Raw genomic sequence first — 18,408 nt, 5'->3', positions numbered from 1 at the left:
CGGCTTTGTGTTGAATGCACAATGAACCAACCCAAGTCATCCCAACAGATCCCCACTCCAGGACTAGACACAGCTGCAGAAACATTTCTAGAATCTATTAACACCACCAATATTTTTTTTGACTATGTTCTAAACTCCAGACTCTGTCCCGGGTGCCAGAGACAGAGCATCCTAAGACACAGCCCCTGCCTTCATGAAGCTCACACTCCAGTTGGGGAGGTGGACGATGCACAAATACAAGTTCACCAGCATCAGGTGGTGGTGAAGAAGCAGCAAGTGGGGAAGAAGACAGCAGGCAAGGAGCGCTGTTAGCTGTGTGGTACAGGGGACATGTGAGCTGACACCTGAATTAACTCACGGAGTGAAACTTGCTGACATTAGGAAACAAATTTTAGGCCGGGCGGACAGCAAATGCAAACCCCCCAAGGCAGGAAGGAGCTTGGGGAGTGTGGAGAACTGCCCAGGCCCGGCGTGGCTACAGGGTAAGGAACCGGGCTGGGGTGGATGGGGAGAGCACGCAGGGCCTGGTGGCAGGTGTGGTGGGCAGTTAGGGAATTAGGGAACTCCTCCTCAACACAGGGGCCCATGCTGCACTTTCCCCTGGTACGAGCTCAGTTCAGAATGGGCCTGGGTTCCCAAACAGGGCTGGGGTAGGGAACCCAGAGTCCAAAGGACAGGTGGATATGGAAGGCAAGGACAGCAGCCTGGTGTCCAATCTCAGCTCTCTCCTCCCCTGACCCCTCTCTCCCAGGCAACTTCACCTCTCAGAGCCTCCAAAATTAGCAGCACCAGGGCTGTCAGTAGCACTAAAGCACCCACTGTGTGCAGGGGCTCGGCCTACTGCCTGGCCCCCAGTGGACACCCAAACATGTGGCTGCCACGATCGGAGAGAGGAGTGAAGGTAGCCAGGTGTGGTCAAGAGTGGTCAGGGCTGCTGAACTATGGAAAACAGTGTGGAGATTCCTCAAAAGACTAGGAATAGACTTACCATATGACCCAGGAATCCCACTCCTGGGCTTGTATCCAGAAGGAAATCTACTTCAGGATGACACCTGCACTCCAATGTTCATAGCAGCACTATTTACAATAGCCAAAACATGGAAACAGCCTAAATGTCCATCAATAGGTGACTGGATAAAGAAGATGTGGTATATTTATACATTGGAATACTACTCAGCCATAAAAACCGACAACATAACGCCATTTGCAGCAACATGGATGCTCCTAGAGAATGTCATTCTAAGTGAAGTAAGCCAGAAAGAGAAAGAAAAATACCATATGAGATCGCTCATATGTGGAATCTAAAGACTCATGGACAGAGAATACAGACTTGTGGTTACCAGGGGGGTAGAGGGTGGGAAGGGATAGACTGGGATTTCAAAATTGTAGAATAGATAAACAAGATTACACTGTATAGCACAGGGAAATATACACAAAATGTTATGATAAATCACAGAGAAAAAAATGTGACAATGAGTGTGTATATGTCCATGAATGACTGAAAAATTGTGAACACTGGAATTCGACACAACATTGTAAAATAATTATAAATCAATAAAAAGTGTTTAAAAAAAAAGAAAATACATAAACATAGAGAAAAAAAAAAAGAGTGGTCAGGGCTGCAGAGTCCAAGAGCCAATGCCAGCTGGGTGGCCTTGAGCGGGCCAGTGCTCCCACAGAGTCTCTCCTGTCCGATCTCAACCACCCCACCAGAGGGCTGGGGCCCTGACCATGACCGTGACCGTGCCCAGGGGAGGGCAGAGGCTCTGAGAGGGGAGGCCTTGGGTTTCCCAGCTGAGGGGTAGTGGAGGCCCTGGCTGCTACTCAACACACCAGAGCCACTTTTTACATTCTAACTCCGGGGACTAAAAAGCCAGCAGCAGTTTGGGTGAGGACAGGGGGAGGGACTGGGAGATCCCCTGCATCCTGCCGGGATCCTGATCCCGGCATCCTGCCCGTCCTCCCACTGAGGGTGGCGCCTCCGCTGAGGTGTCTGTGACGCAGGCCTGCAGTGATGAAACACTATCACTGCAGCCAAGAAGATGGCCTGCTCCCGTGGGAGCTGCCGCGGGAGGACACAGACCTGCTTCTGGAAGTGGGTGTCAGCCCACAGGGGCCTGCCTGGCCGCCTACCTGCAGGCACCACATCCTACAGTCGGGAGTGCCTGCATGGCCCCACCCCACTCGCTTCTTCCTAGGGTGCCTGGGCCTCAATCGGCTGAGGGTCTGGGCAGGAGCTGTAGCTGTTGGCTAGGGGTTAGCCAGCTGGGAGGCAAGGTGAAAAGCGCAAGGGCACCTCACAGGAGAGGACACCCTCACAACCAAGAACGCACATAGCCTCATTCATTACAGGGAAATGCAAACTCAAACCATCCACTAGAATGGCTAAAATTTTTTAAACTGACGATGCCAAGTGTTGTCAAAAAATAAAGGAATTGCTACTGGTGGGGGTATAAAATGGTTCAAACCAAACCACTATGGGAACTCGCTGGGCAACAGGAATTAAAAACTCAATATATCCCTCCCCAATGGCCCAACGGCTCCACAGCCCCCCAACAGAAATGAGCATATCTGTTCACCAAAAGACAACTGCGAGCATGTTCACAGCAGCAATACTCACAGTAACCTCAGAACTGGAAACAGACCAGGTGTCTACCTAGAGGAGAACAGATAAACAACCTAAGGTAAATTCACACAGCGCAACACCACTCAGCAATAAAAAGGAACGAACTACTGATACCTGCCCCAGGGATGAAGTGTAAAAACTTGAAGTGGAGCGAAAGAAGCCAGACGTAAAACAACACATCAAGTATGAGTCCACAGACAGCAAGCTCAGAATAGGCAGCATGACACTGTTTCTCACTTGTAAAACTGCGCAGAAAATCACGGAAGCAAATGTCCAAAATTCAGGAGAGTTGTTACATTCGGGAGCAAAAGAGGAGTGGGGTTTCTAGGAGCAGACAATATTCTATTGTGACCACACAGAATTACAGCTTTACAGTTGTTACACTATACTGTGTAAAATATGTTGAACATATTTTTCAGTGTTTTATGACAAAAGAAGTTATCATTAAAAAAGAACCTGGGTGTAGGAGTCTAGAAGATACAGAGAGCTGAAATCAGGCTTCCTGGCTTCCAGGGCACCCCCAAACCCCCAAGACTGGCTTGCCTGGATTTTCACCTCAAGGCCAGTCACCAGTGAATAAAGAGGAGGAATCTGAGGTCCGAAGGATCCAAATTTCAACCCCAGGCGCTGCTGCTTCTTGGCTTTGTGACTGCAGGCAAGTGACACTCTCTGTGCGCCTGAGTGCTCCCATCTGTACACGATCCGGCTGGAGGAGGGACCTGCAGCCCTAGAGGGAGCAGGGCCCCAGGCTTCCAGCCCTGTAGCCCATTGGTGGGCAGGGCTGGAGTTTTGGTGAGAACGTGTAATAGAGAGGAAAGCTGACGGGGAATGAAGATCACCACCCGCAGTGGTCAGCTCAGGGCAGGGAGGGCGAGGGGACTGGAGAGGGGTCCCTAAGGGGGCTCTGACCGCACTGGCAAGGTTTTATTTTTTAAATAGTTGCTGAGTACATGGGTATCACTTACTCACTCTTTCATTCTGCCTCAAACATCCTAATAAATTTACTATTTTTCTAAGTTTTAGCCCTTTCTATTCCCATCTGTCTGCCTCGTGGATCCCGTTTCTTGATGATTTCCAAACTGTAGCTCCCTCCGAAGCTTCACCTCACACTGCTGGGGTCACTCACGTCCATCAGAAGTGACAGGACAATGCAGGGCCAAGAGGAGAGAGGCCCTCGCATGACTGCCTCGTCCTAGCCAGCAGCCCTGAGTAGGGACTGGGTCCAGGAAAGGGTCCTTTCAAGCCTCTTTCTTCATCTGTAAAATCAGTGTTGTTGTGGTTCCTGTTGCTAAGAAGGGTGGTATGGCCTAGCGCTTCTGTCCTCGCCCCTCCTACAATCCAGGACCTTGTGGCCACCTGAGTCCGAGCGCATTCCTCCTCTGCTCAAACCCTCCCATGGTCCTATCTCACCCAGAGTAAAAGTAGCCAAAGTCCTTACAGGAGCCACAGGACCCTATGAGGTCTGCTCTATCCCCCCCATCACTTCTCCAAACACACACTATGGCACTGGTGCCTCCGACACACAGGGACACCCCTACCTCAGGGCCCTTACACATGCTGCCCCCTCACTTGGAACTCGCTTCTCTGAGTATCCATAGGGACCCGCCCCACTTTCTTCAGCCTCTGCCCACATGTCTCTTTCTCTGCAAAGCCTCCCTACCCTCCCTGGTCAACAGTGCAGCTAGCTGATGTCCTCTTATCCTTTACTCTTATTTCTAAGTGCTTATCATCACAGACACAAGTGTATCTATTTACTTGTTCATCAGTTTACTGTCGACTTGTGCTGGGTCACAGTGGGCCCTTAATATTTATGGAATAAATGTAAGAGTGAAGCCCTGGGCCCAGAACAAGCTCAAAATAAGTTAAATTCCTTTCCTTGCCACTTGTCAAGTCCTTTCTCTCTCACCCCCTTTCCCTGACCTGCTTTCTATGCCAGACAGCACAGATGGGATAAGGGAAGCAAGAGGGGGAGGTGGAAGCTCTGTGTCTCCTGGAGCTGCAGACAGTGAGGGGGCTCCTTCCTGACACCTTGACCCCCTGGGAGTCTCTGTCATCTACTCTCTAATCTGCACCTCACCTACAGCTCCCAGAGGAGGAATTGCTCAAGAGAGAAATTCAGACACAACAGGAACCTGGCATTTGCCAGGCAGCGCCTGCCCGTGGGACCTCGGAAGGAAAGGCACACAGGGCAAGTGGAGAGAAACGTCTCCCTCGTTCGTCCGCAGCCCTGCGAACCGATCCTGCGTTCTGTGAGGGCGCTTTAGCGAACGCGATAAAGCAGAAAACGCACACGTCCTTGGAGGAGTTTCTCTTGTAGAACACGCTTATGCCTGTGCATAAGGTTCTCAGGCGGAGTTTCTCAACCTCAGCACTAGTGACATTTGGGGCTAGATAACTCTTGTTGTGGGGGCTGTTCCGTGCACTGTAGGAGGTTTTAGCAGCATCCTTGGTACGTCTCTACTCGCTAAAACCAACAGCACACCCTCCCCCAGAGTTGTGACCATCAAAAATGTCTTCAGACATGACCAAATGTCCCCTGGATGTCAAGCCATCCCCTGGGTGAGAACCACTACTCTGAGAGTATTGTTGCTGGACTAGTGAAACCCTGGAAGCAATCCAAATGCCCACAACAGGGGCCTAGTACTGTCACAACGGTCAACGGGATGCCAGTGCTAAAAAGAGTCAGTGCCCATACAGCACTTGGTACATGCCTGGCACACCTAAGTGCTTTACCGGGGAATTCAACCCTCACAGCAACCTATGTGGCAGGTGCTCTGATCATCTCCACTTTAATGAAGAAACTAAGTCACGAGCGTGAAAAGACCTGTCGCATCACCAGCTCAGGAAGTTTGGAGCTGGACTGGGACCACATGCACCATGCAGCCCGTAGAGTCAGGCAGACCTGGATTCGGGTCCCCGTGCCTCGGATGCACAGCCTCCCGGGTCTCAGCTTCCTTCTCTGTGCAAGCGGGGTGACAGCAGTGTCCTCACCACCACAGGCGCACGCACGGGAGGAGCCCAGTACAGCGCCCGGCCCTTGGAGGAGGGCCACCCACTGGACGGAACATAATGCAGTCGTCCCAAGTGTGAGAACCAACCTGGACGGGCCATCAGCATTCAGTGTGCTCATGGCACCCCTCATCGCCTCACTTCTGAGGTGCTGCTTTCTTCACAGACTGATGTCCCTGAGACTGACATGCATCTCACAACCCACAGATAAACTTCACCGGCAGCACCCTTTTTAGAAAAGTGGTTATAGGATCAACGAATGGAGATTACAGGGAACAGTTTTCGGCTGGAGGACACAAGGCATGTTATGTTAAATGCCATGTGCAGAGAAGGAACTGTGCCAAAGAGACAACAGAGGCAGAAATTTAATGGGAGCGGGAGTCAAGGTGGCCTCAAGAACCAAATGCATTTCAACCTCAGCTCCGCCACTTGCTGTGTGACCAGGCAAATCGCTTCCCCTTTCTCTACCACGGTTTCCTCATAACAACGGGACAGAGCTCCCAAGCTGCTGTGAGGATTAAATGAGTTCATCCACATAAAGTCCTCTGAACAGAGCCCAATCCGGCAACTACTCAACACCGATCTGGAGTTATCATCTCCTCTGAAGGGGGAGACATGGGGATCGTCACTTCCTACGTTACACTTTTCTCTAACGTGAATTTTTACCTATTCTACCTCCTTGCTAAGAAAGAGGCATTAAAGACACTTTTTTTTTCTTCTCTTGAGCACCACACGCTCCCCGCAACAGCCCCATCTGTCTACTTGGAGCAGGTAGGACAGGAGACAGGCTGAAGACGTGAGTGGGCTGTGAATGATGCTGGGACAAGAATAAGCACCAGAGTAGATTTTCTCTCTTCCTTGCCACCACCCACACCGCCCGTCTCCTCGCCATCCAGGGCCTACAGCACCCCCAGAAATCATGTCGAAAGTCTGAGTCTGCTGGGCCGCAGACCCCAAATACTCTGAGAACCCCACATCATAGCCAGAGGGACCGTCCAAACACAGCACTTGGCCCTGTCCATCCCCTGCTTGGGGGTCACATCACAGGCCCCTGTGGAGACTGCAAAGGCACACCTGAGGTGGCCTCTGCCTGTTCTCCAGCCTCACTGGTCAGCACACTCTCCCCCTCACTTTCCCCTTTTCTCCTTGCTCTCTCTCACCCCAGAGCCTTCGCACATGCTAGTCCCTCATCTAGGGGACCATCTTCACCTGCTAAACCCTCATTTCCTTAGGAAAGCCTGCCCTGACTGCACCCTGCCCCACGAGTCACAGACCTTCAGAGCTCGGCTTTTCTCCCCCCATAGCACTTACCGCAACTGTCACTTGTACAAATATCTGGGTAATGGTGCCTCCCCCATGGGACTAGGCGCTCCACAAGGCAGGGACAGAGTCTCTCCTAGTCCCCAGTCTGTCCCTCGCACAGGGCCAGGCCCAGAGCTTTCATTAATTCAGAATGGGGGTGGCAAACAGAACCACAGCTTTTGAGCTCAGAGTTCTGCCAACTGAAGGGAAACAAAAAATTCTGCATTCATTCATTCCACAAACATGGAACCTGTGCTGTGTCAGCACTGCTCTGGTCACAGGGAGACAGCAATGACCAAACCAGAACTCCCTGCCCTGGGGGAGTTTACAGAGGGGTGGGGCAGGAGGAGGGTGGACAGGCATTAACACAAGTAAATTAAATAAACAGGTAAATTACACAGCACGTCAGAATCTGACAAATGTTATGGAAGAAAGAAGCAGAGAGAGGACTGAGTGTGTAGGAAAGGGTGAAAATCTCTGGTTTTATATATGGTGGTCAGAGAGGGGCTCACTAAGATGGTGACATCTGAGCAAGACCTGAAAGAGACAAGGCAGCCCCGTGGAGACCTGAGGGAGGGCAGTCTAGGCCGAGGAAGAACAGTGCCAAAGCATGGCCTGCGAGAGACACTGTCAGGTGGTACAGAGGGGAGTGAGGCACAGGCAGCTACCCAGGAAGCTGGGGGCCTGGCTGGGCAGGGCCTGGATGTCCACTGGAAGGGCTGAGGCTATTTCTTGGAAAGAAATGGGAACTGTCAGCTTGAGAGGGGTGCAGTGTGCAGAATCCTCTGGCCCCAGTGAGGCAGCGGCTGTATCCCAGTCTTCTCTTCCAGGAACTGTCTCCCAGAAGAAGCCCTGTGCGCTGGCCTAACACTCCACCACCTGGCTCACTTGGGGACCACGAGGACTCATACTTCGCAGACGGGGAAAACCAGGGACAGGAAGGCAGGGCAGCTAGGACACAGCCAAGGAGGCTGGATAATGCTGTCCCAGCCTGAGCCTTCTCCACCTCCCTCTGGCCTCGCTCCCAAGAAACCTAGCCCCATCCCACATCCCTGCCAGCCCTCCCTTATCACCCTTGATGCCTTGCAGACCTGGGCTGCTCACACACATACACACACATGCACACGGGGCCCCTGCAGTCTGGTGTAGGGGGTCCTCCCTCACAGGTGTGGCTCCGTACCATTATCACCATCATCCACCTGGAAATGAGGAGAGGCCTGGTGGCGTGAGTCCCCACCTTATCCCTAGGACACCCTGGAGCCAACAAGCAGGGTCCTAACCAGGGCCAACATTTACTGGGTGCTCACAACGTGCCAGGCCTGGATTCATATCAGTAATCCTCAAAGCAACCCTGTGAGGTAGATGCAATTATTATCCCCATTCTTCAGAGCAGGAAACTGAGACCCAGAGAGAACAAATCTCATGCCCAAGATTATACTGCAGGTGACTACAGGAGATGGCTGATATAGACAAGAGAACTTTCTGAAATGACAAAAACGTGGCTACTGGCACTAGTCCAACTAAAGAACTGAATTTTCACTTTAATTTCAATTAATTAAAATCTAAATAGCCACCCATGGCTAGTGCCTAGCATATTGGAGTGCAGCTCTATAGAACTTCTGGTAATGAAGCACTGGGAGCCTGAAGGTAGGGGTTGGGTGGGGTGGGGTTGAGGCGAGCACCATGGATGTTCACAGGCCCAAGAAGCTGGATCATACTGGCCTGATGAGGAGACGCTCCCATGATACACCATCTCTCCTGAGCCCTGGCTCTTACCCCAGAGCCAAAACAGGGCTCTGAGGCCCATACTCACACCTGGAGTCCAGGATGATTCAAATTCCAACTAACACCTGGCTGCAAGGGTCTCTTCTTCGAATCCTTGTCTATAAAACAGGATCCTAATAATGATCTGACCAGGCACTTACTTACACTATTTCAAAAGATGCTTTTTTTTGGACAACCCAAGGTCACTGTGGAGATCCAATGAGATGTGCTTCAAGCACAGCTAGGGATGAGGCTGGTGCTTTAGAAGACAGGCAGCAACTACACAGAGGGGAACTCCAAAGTCAAGGGCCACCCTGAGCCTAAGTCAGAGCTATGGAAGTAGCAGCTACCCTAATACTGTCACTAGCCGGTTAAAAGGAATCATCCACACAGGGAACTATATTCAATATCTTGTAATAACCTTTAATTAAAAAAAAGAATCATAAAAATGATTCATAACATGTCCATAGTAACTTCTTGAAAATATTATCTAAATGAAAACACACAGCTAAAAAAGCAGACAACGCTCAGATGCTATCCTAAAACACATGCTTAACACCCCGCTGCCGCCCCTCCCCCCAGGTTCTTGAACACAAGTTTGAGAAGCGCAGGGACCCCAGACCTGGGCCCCGCCACCCTCTTCTCTCTTCCATCCCTCTCCTCAGCTCCACCAAAGTGGCCTACTCTCATCATGGTATCTCCTGCCCAGGGCCTTTACCCGAGCTGTACCCCTGCCTGGCCCATTCCTTCTGGCATTTCACATCACGGCTTGAATGCCTCACCTCAGGAGACTTCCCCAAGACCCAGCTAGATCTCTGTTCCCCTATCCAGAGCACTGGTGAGGTAAATGCAAGTCCTCTGTTTCCTCCACTAGACTAGGTGCTGCTCCCTGGCGTCCAGAACTATGCACAACACACAGCAGATACTCAATACGTTATTTGGTGAAAGAATGGAATATATACAAATGACCAGAAACAGCCAAGGGCTGGCTCCGGGAGCCATTCAGAAATCAGACCCCAAGGCGGGGGGGGGGGGGGGGGGGGGAGGCGGGCGGGCAGGGGAGTGCCTTCCACCCTCATCCCTTCCCCTAGCCTCTGGGGAAGGATGGGGCTGGCCAAAGTCAGGGCTCCACAGGCATTGGGGGGTGGAGAGAGGCAGCCACACCCCATCTCCCAAGCAGGCATCGAATGAACGGATCTAATCTAGTCATTTCTGGGACAACTAAGGCCTACTTTGTGCCAGCTCTATCTAGAAAAGAAAGCAAAAAAGATTAGAACAACAGTAACCATCTCAGAAACAGTGGCCATGGCACTGCTCAGAGGCAAAAGAGCCAGTCTTTTTTTGTGTTGTTTTTTTGGTGGGGGGAGGCAGTGGGGAGAGGTAATTAGGTTGGTTGGTTTATTTTAATGTAGGCACTAGGGACTGAACCCAGGACCTCGAGCACGCTAGGCAAGCCCTCTACCACTGAGCTATACTCTCCACTCAGAAGGGCCAGTCTTAAAAAGGTAGGCTTGACCCCAGATAGAGTTCAAATTTCATGTCTGTCACCTACCAATATTTTAACTTTGGTTAAATCCAATAACCCGCCCTGGGCCTTCATTTCCTCGCCTGTGAAATGGGGAGAAGAGCTGCACCGCACTCCCAGCTCGTGGCGGGACTGGCGGGAGCAGGCACTAAGCCCCGCGGCGGCACCTGGCACAGACAGTCCGCTCTGCCAGCTCTCAACCACAACACAGGCTTTCTACACAGCGCTCTGCACCTCGGTTTTCTATCCACAAAATGGGGCGATGCTGCCTACCTCACAGGCTGCTGTGTGTCCGAGGGAGTGTGCGCAGGAGGCTCAGTGTCTGGCCAAGCAGGAGCTCTGCGATGGGCGTGATGGATATTCCCGTCCTGTGTCCTCCCCAGCAGGAACCTCCGCTAATCAGCCTGCCACTGCCTCCCTGCCAACCAACAAGCCCAGGCTGGCTGCATCTAGAGCCCCTTCTCTGCTCTCAGGTGCCCGGCTGACAATCTTCAGCAGCAGCAGCAGCAGCAGCAGCTCAGATCTGTCGAACACCTTCCCTAGAGGCCCCGTGCCAAGCACTTTCTGACACGTTAGCTCCCTACAGCCCCTCTCAGCAGGTATGTTCCCATACCAGCTGAGCAAAAAGCATCTCAGAGAGATGAAATGAGGCCCCCAGGGTTGCATGGCAACCACGGGAGGAGCCAGGAGCAGGGTTCACACCCAGGTTGGCTGCCCCCAGCCCAGATCACTATACAATAACCCAACAGACAATGAACACCTTGAAGCCAGGCTGGAAAGGCCTAGAGAAGTGGGCAAGGGAGTGGCAGCCACCGCAGTCCGTTCAAAAAGGGCCCACGAGGTGGCAAACCAAGGCAGCCTTGGATTTCTGGCCTCACCCTTAGAAACAACATCTGCGGACGAGCTTCCTGGGCAGGACGGCTGGGCTTGAGGAACTTTCTGCAGGAACCTCTGACATGTAGTCTCCCCTCAGCCAGCCCCAGCTTGCTGTCCCCTGCTTCCGCACCCAGAGCAGCCGAGTCCTGACGTGGGTGCAGAGTTGGTGGTGGGTCCTGCCCCCAAGGGGCCAGGCTGAGCTTCCCCTCCACCGCCCCTCCCACCCCTGCTCCCTCACTCCCTCCCTCTCTCCTGGTCCTGCTCCCAGGGCTGTCTCCCCAAGCTGGGCCTCTTGCTGCTTGGCTGGTTGTCCAGAAGAGCCTGCCACGGAACCACCCTACCGTGCAGCCCAGAGGCCTGGTGGTTGAGAGCCTTCCACCGAGAGCTCTTGGGAAGTTGAAGAGAGGCCCAAGGAGGGGAGTCCCTGGGTCCCCCAGAGGCTTGGAGATCAACTGCAAAAGACATTCCTCTCCATCCCCCCATCCCAAGGGATTTCCGGAGGCCAGAGGAGGTTTATTCTGAGCGGTTCCGTTCCTTCCAGGCAGACACCTCAGAATGAGCACTAAGTCTTAAGTTCTAGGCTCAGGTATGGGATTAAAAGTCACCCTCACCCATGGTTACCAAGTACCTTCCTGGGCTGGGGGGACTCCATTCTGCCCAAATTCAGAGCCTGTCAGTGTTGGAAAACCCAGCACAGATTACTGAGACTCTCCAGGCCTCAGTTCTCACCCCTGGTAAGTGGGAATCAGAGCTAATTCCTCTTCAGCCTGAGGGGTCTACACTCAAGTTCTCCCATGGCTCTTCTTTGCACACCAGTCCCTACCAACGTGTCACCTCCTCCAGGAGGCCCTCCCTGATGATCCCAGCTAAAACACAGCATCCCTACTCTCCTTCCCCTGATTTTCATTCATTTTGCCTTTGTAACATCAATCACAACCTGATGTCCTATCATAGGTTTGTTCGCTGAGTACCTGCCTCCACTAGAAGGTAGGCCCACAAGGCCCAGACTTCCAAGTTCTAGAGCAATGCCAAGAATGTTGCAGGCCTTCAGGCACATAAGCTGAGTGGAAGGCAGAATCAGCAAGTGGTTTTTATCAGGTATTATTGCTATTCTGTGCTGTTATCTGATGTTAGCCCAGCTGTTTGGTTGGGAGGGGTGGACAGAAAATCAGCCCATTGAGCCTCCCCCATCTGTCCCTAAAGGGAACAGCCATGGGCCCTGGGGAACACGGTGTGAAAACCACAGAGCAGGGAGGCAACTATCAGGCCTTCGCTGTTTCTACAGCAAAGATTCTACTCAAGGGGGAAGTGGGAGGCATGTGAAACTCCCTGACTGGCTCTAAAATCTACCCCCACCCCAGGAAGACGCCTGAGAACCTCTCTTATGGCAAAAGGCATCTTCTAAAACCCAAATCTGACCAAGCTGCTCCTCTAGATGGTCTACAAGGCTGAGTAACTCAGCCCCTGCCGGCCCTCAGCCCCTGGCCTCCCCCCCACCCCTTCCATCGTTCGCCCTGCCCGGCCACACAGGCCTGCCCGGCCACACAGGCCTCCCTGCAGCCAGTCCCTGCACCTCACCAAGCTCAGTCCTCACTGTGATTTTTGCATTGTGGTTCCCTGCCATGCTCCAAGGCCATTCCTTCTCCTTCAGGTCACCTTGTCAATCTGGGATCAGTTCAGAGGCCTTCCCAACGGCCGGCCCATCACCTCCCTTCAACCTGCCCCTGTTTATTCGCTGGACTTAGGGTTTGTCTCCCTCAGCTCCACGGGGGTAGGGCCTTTGTCAAGTGCACCGCTGTATCCCCAGCACCTGCAGCAATGCCAGGCATGCAACAGGTGTTCAATAAACGGTGGTAGATGAATGAAAACCTTTCCTCAGCTCTGCAGTGTCTACGGGATCAAAGCCACACTTCCTGCCCAGGCTCATGAGGCTCTGGGCAGCCTGGCCCCTGACGCTCACGAGCATTTCTGCTACCCTCCCTACTCGAGACCACTCTTCTGCTTCAAAGCCTTCAAAAGGGCTGTTCTCACCCGGGTCCAGGCCGTTACCATCACACCTGGAGCTATGGTGGAGAGTCAATAAACTACATATAGGAAAATGGTCTAGTAGTGCCTGAGATCTGGAAAAGGGCTAGAATTTCGACCTTGGGAGGGGCTCCAGGCAGCAACTACGCGGAAGAGGGAGAGGGCCTGGGGGCTGCATTTGCGGTCTCTCATTATGAATGTCCCCCACCCCTCAAGACTCCAGAGCACTGCCCCCCCACACCCCCATTTCCTCATCTGGAAAATGGAGATGTCAATTTCAGCCCTGCCCTCAACTTGGTGTTACCTGACAAGGCTCTGTAACCTGGCAAGGGCCTTTTAAGTCCTAGCAGAAATAATAAGAACTACCATTACTAAGACATCCTGAAGTCTCATCATGTGTCAAGCACTCTGCTTAAATGAGAACAGGAAATGTTTACTGCAGGCCTGCACAGTTACAAATGTGGTTAATTTCCACAAAGTAACTCATTTAGCCTTCACAATAACTTATCAAGAGGGAATTGTCATCTTCCCATGACACAAATGATGAAACAGCTTAGAAGAGTTGAGGAACTTGCTCAAGGTCACACAGGCAGTGAGCTGTAGGGGTGGATTTGAACCCTGTGCTCTGAATCACTTCAGCACAGCTCTTTAGCAAGGTTAGAAACCAGGACACCAGTTTCCTGGAGGCTGGCTGGGGGGCTGGATTCCAGGATGCCGGACAGGGCTGAGGGTGGGGGATGAGGAAGGATAGATGCCCTCGGACTGCCAATTGAGCAGTAGCAAGCACCATTCTAGCAGCTTCTCTTGGACTAACTCATTTAATCCTCACAACAGCCCAAGATGTGTGCCATTCTGAGCCTACTGCACCAAGGTGAACACTGTGGCCCAAGCCAGGACATGGAAGTACCAGAACTTGCACAAGTGTCCACTACATCATCCTTGTACCAGGGACTTCAAACAGTCCCCTGGTAGCTATGTCACCCCCTGCACGTCTCATGTCTTGCCTGCTGTCTCCTCCCAGCTCCCAGCAGACACTCTGCCCTGGGTTAAAAGGTGCCCTGGCTCAACTCTGAGGAGGGACCAAGTTTTATCAGCAAGCCCAGAACTGCTGGACTGGCTGTCGGCAGAGGTGCTCGATGCAGCCCTAGGCTCCAAGGGTGAGGGGAAGGCAACGCCCCAGGGTTCAGCTGGCAAGGTCCAGGGTAGGAGCTTTGAGGTGACAGAGACCAACACCAGCTTGGGACCTGGTGAACAAAGAGTTCAAACTGCAGCCTGGCCCCCTAGGGTCTGACAGACCTAGGACAAAGCAATTCCTCCTCTGAGTCCCAATTTCTGACCCTGAAAAATGAACAGAAACATCATACCCACCCCTGGATGCCACTCAACCACCATTCTAGTTACAAGTTGAGAAGAGGTTAACTCTGAGGCCAAACCAGGCCAGGGGTTCACATTCCAACTCTACCACTTCTGGCTTTAAGATGCGGGCAAATCATTTCATTTCATAGCAAGCATCTCCGTTTCTTCATCTGAAAAATGGGTAGCACACTTCTACCTAGCTATAGGAGTCTCAAAAATGGGCAGACCACACCTACCCCAAGGGTGTGTTTTGAGATTTAAATGAGGTCACGTGTGTAAAAGGCCTGTCATGTGAATGTTCAATAAATGCTGGCTATTCACTAGCTCTGAAATGATTTGCTGCTCTGGGACTCAGTTTCCCCTTCTTAATTGGAGATCATGACGACAGTACTCACAGCTCTAGGATGTGCGTATTCAACAAGTTAACCCATAGGAAGTCTTCTGAACAGCATGTGGCACATAGAATGCACTCAATAAACATTAGCCATCGATCTCATGATTATTGTTTTTACTGATGGTGTTAACCTCATCAGGCAAACTCGCTAAAAGCTGGCAGACCAGAGGAACAAACCCCTAGTGCAGAAAAATTCTACAGAGCCACCATGGCCTCACAGAACTCAGGGACCATTCTCTCCAGCAACCACAACCCATGAAAGCCAGTCAGCTTGGAAGCTGATGGTGTGGACCCGAAACGACTGTCTGCCCCCTTTGACCACATCACCAGCCCACATTAGCTGGGTCAATCAGGGACTGTGGCCAGCCCTCCAGCAACTCCAGACCCAGGGCAAAGGTTACGGAGCAAGCCAAGGTCACAAACTGGCCTGGGGAGCAGGGGTAGTGGCCTCATGTCTGGGGCTAGATGCTCCAAGAACCCACTCAGTAACCACAATGAGAAACAAGACCCAGGAGGGCTTGGCTTCCCCAAGTCCTTCAGAGCAGCCTTCCTGGGTCAGTGTGGCCCAGGGGCACCCCCAAGTCCCCTTGGCCTATGCAGAGAGGAACAGCTGGGAAAACAGCACTCAGCCTCACTGCCGCCTAATGGTGAAACCAACTGTTATCGCCTGGTGGGGAGCGTAAACATGACGGGCGCTGGACTGCCAACCAAGGAGACACAAACATGTGTCTGGCCTCATGGCCAGGATGGAGGGGCCCGGGGTGGTGCCTGGCCCTTTCGCACCCTCCACCAACCATGATCGGGCCAGGGTTCCTGATGCTTCTGTGAGAGGAGAGTAAACAAGGTTGAAAGGCAGACCATGGAGGACTTAATTATATGCAGGCCTCTCTCTGAACACAAGCGGCCCCCAAATGAGAGGAAAGGGGTCCTCAAAATCCCAAGGATAAATATGTCCCCAGCCACCCTGTTCTCAGGGAAAGATGTCCTTCCAAATACTCCGTCCTCCCAAGTCTTAAGCAGGTCCAAGTGCACAGCTCCTCAAAACCAAGTTCGGTATCCCCTCCCCTCCCTAATATGGAGCCGAAAGCTCAGAAAACTTCAGTGGCTTCTAAGACGTCTCCCCACCCCAAAACCACGGGAAGAATTTACCGCAGAGATGTCCCACACACCTTAAAATAAGGCCTAATAACATGAAAAGGGTAGACAGCAGTCCGACTGACCACCCAGTTACCCCCAAAGTTCAATAAAGGCTGATTCCGCTCCAGCTCAGAGTAGACCCCCCAAGCTCCACCCACCAAACACAGGAGACAGAACCCCTCTCCTCATCACAGCGCTCCCAAAGTACTCCCCTGGACCCCCACTTGGGCCTGTCCCCCCGCCCCACGCGTGCCTCAGGATTACAAACATCACAACCCTTCTCCTTTGATACAGCGAGGCTCTACGTTCTAAGGATGGCTCCCCCCCAGGACCTCAGTGGTACAACCCAGAGGGCGCTACCCCGGCCACACTTGGTTCAGCTCCCTCCCCAGAAGCCCCCACCTCCCTAAACAAGCTCTAGGAACTGTTTCCACAGCCCCGTATAGGTACAGCCCCCTACACTTGGTAAGGCGCTCCCCTTCAAAGGCTTAGCTCTCGCACACCAGGCGCGCTCTCCCCTCCCACCCCACTGGCTCAACCCCTAGCCCGCACACGCTGGGGTCTGCACCCCGAGCCCTTCAGTGGTTCGGCCCCCGCACTTTGATATGCGCCCCCTGCCGCTTCAGTGGTACAGCCCGCCGCCCCCGCCCCCTCAGGGCCAGTCCTACCGCCCCCGTGCAGCCACCCCCACTCAGTCCCGGAAGGGGGGGCTCGAGGACCACGGTCCCTACCCGGCAGGCACCGGTGGTACGGCCCAGCGCGGCACTGCGGGGGGTCCGGACGCGACCAACGCGGGGGGGGGGCGCTCGGGGACACGCGCTGGCGCACTCACCTGTCACCGGCGGCCGCCCAGCCTCTCTGGCGGGGTTCTACTCCTGCCCATCGCCACGCTGCGCTTGATCCCGCTCCCTGTGCTTCCTGGCGGCGGCGGCGGCAGAGGCAACAGCGGCAACGCCTTCGCCAAGCCAGGCCCAACGGCTCGCGCGGCGCGGCCCCCCCGCCCCCTCCCCCCAGCCCCCGCTTACCACCCCCTCCCACCCTCTAGACGGAAATACCGCCTTCTCCCGCCACAAACAGGAACTGACGTAAAAGAGCGAGATGGGCTTTGGAGAGCGCTTAGAGCGCAAGCGCAAGGAAGGGGAGGCGGTGGACTCAGCAGGGCGCCTGCGTACCTTAGGCAAGTTCAAACCGGTGCGGGCAAGGGATGTACCCCGCGCATGCGCCATACGGAAAGAAGAGATAGGATCGCGCAGGCGCGGTAGGATTCTGACGCCCGCTTTCCCTGGAGGCTAGCCGCCGTGATCTTTCCCGGCAGCCCCTGGTCCTTATTTACATACGCTTTGATCTCTTTTTACTCTGCTCTCGGCTTTCGTCCCGGTTCAGAGGCTCTTAAAGAGCCCTGGAGCTGCCATTAGGAAGGGTTTCTTTCTCATTGTATCCCCTCATAGCTAAGCATAGACTCTGAAGCCACACCAACCCAGCTTTACATTTCCTTGCTGGTGACTGTGGGCAGAAGGCTTGGTTTTCTGTGCCTCTGTAGCCATACCTGCAAAATGGAAGCAAACGTGGCTGCGTAGCTGGGCTGTTGGACGATTTTATATTAACAGAACGATTTATATCAATTAGACGTGCTATGACTCCAAAATATTAATACCATCTGCTCCTCATATGTCTGCAATTAAATATGGGATATAACTTTTTTACAGGGTAACTTGGGCCTTCAAAGGCCTTAAAATCGCCCTGTAAAAAAAGAGCTTTGCATAGATCCTGGCCCGTTTACTAACTAGTGTGTTAGACCTCTGTGAGACATCTTGCTCCCAGTCCCTTCTCTCTCATAGGTTGGGTGGGGCTCCCCACCTTCTGATATTCCAGTAATGCCACACGGCTTGGCAAGTATGTATTGGTTAGTGCGTACTTCTAGAAGGTCTGGCTGGGACTTGAAGAACACTGGGTCCACTTAAGTCTCAGGCAAGTCCTGCTCAGGGGTGGTAGTTTCCCGAGAGGTAAGCCTAACGCTGGAACTAGCCCTTGCTAATGGGTCTCCAGCTTGGAACGCCCAGCTTTGTGTTCCTAATTCCTGGTCCTCCCACATCACAGTGTTGATAACTCTAACCAATTCCTCCTCCCCGCCCCACAGCCCTGACCATTTTGGTCTCTCATTGCCTGGTGACAGGTCTGTCTCCTCCACTGCACAGAGAGCCCCAGAAGGGAAAAACCTAAAACTGTCTCAGTCATCACTGGGTACCTAACACTGCCCAGCAAAAGTCCTGGCACAGAGTGGGCTCTTGAGGAATATCTGCTTCAAGAACTAGCCTTTCTGGAACCCTCCTATACTGCTGGTGGGAATGTAAATTGGTGCAGCCACTATGAAGGACAGTATAGAGGTTCCTTAAA

The 18,408-nt window shown here is 53.0% G+C and overlaps 1 protein-coding gene across 3 annotated transcripts in view; it reads right to left on the bottom strand.

The window, feature by feature from the left end:
- The window catches only part of AKT2 (AKT serine/threonine kinase 2), a 45,704-nt gene extending 28,717 nt beyond the window's left edge, over positions 1-16,987 (bottom strand). The window contains exon 1 of one of the 3 annotated variants that reach the window (XM_072967034.1): positions 16,847-16,987. The gene's annotated coding sequence lies outside the window, so the exon portion shown is untranslated. Of the gene's footprint in view, positions 1-988; positions 2,310-11,104; positions 11,327-16,846 lie in introns of those variants that run through there. The other 2 variants (XM_072967036.1, XM_072967035.1) reach the window with 2 other exon arrangements.
- Positions 16,988-18,408: the final 1,421 nt, after the last annotated feature.

The sequence above is a fragment of the Vicugna pacos genome, chromosome 9, assembly GCF_048564905.1.
Source record: "Vicugna pacos chromosome 9, VicPac4, whole genome shotgun sequence".
NCBI lineage: Eukaryota > Metazoa > Chordata > Mammalia > Artiodactyla > Camelidae > Vicugna > Vicugna pacos.
Note: the sequence above shows the minus strand (reverse complement) of the source record. Positions and strands in the feature narration are given on the sequence as shown.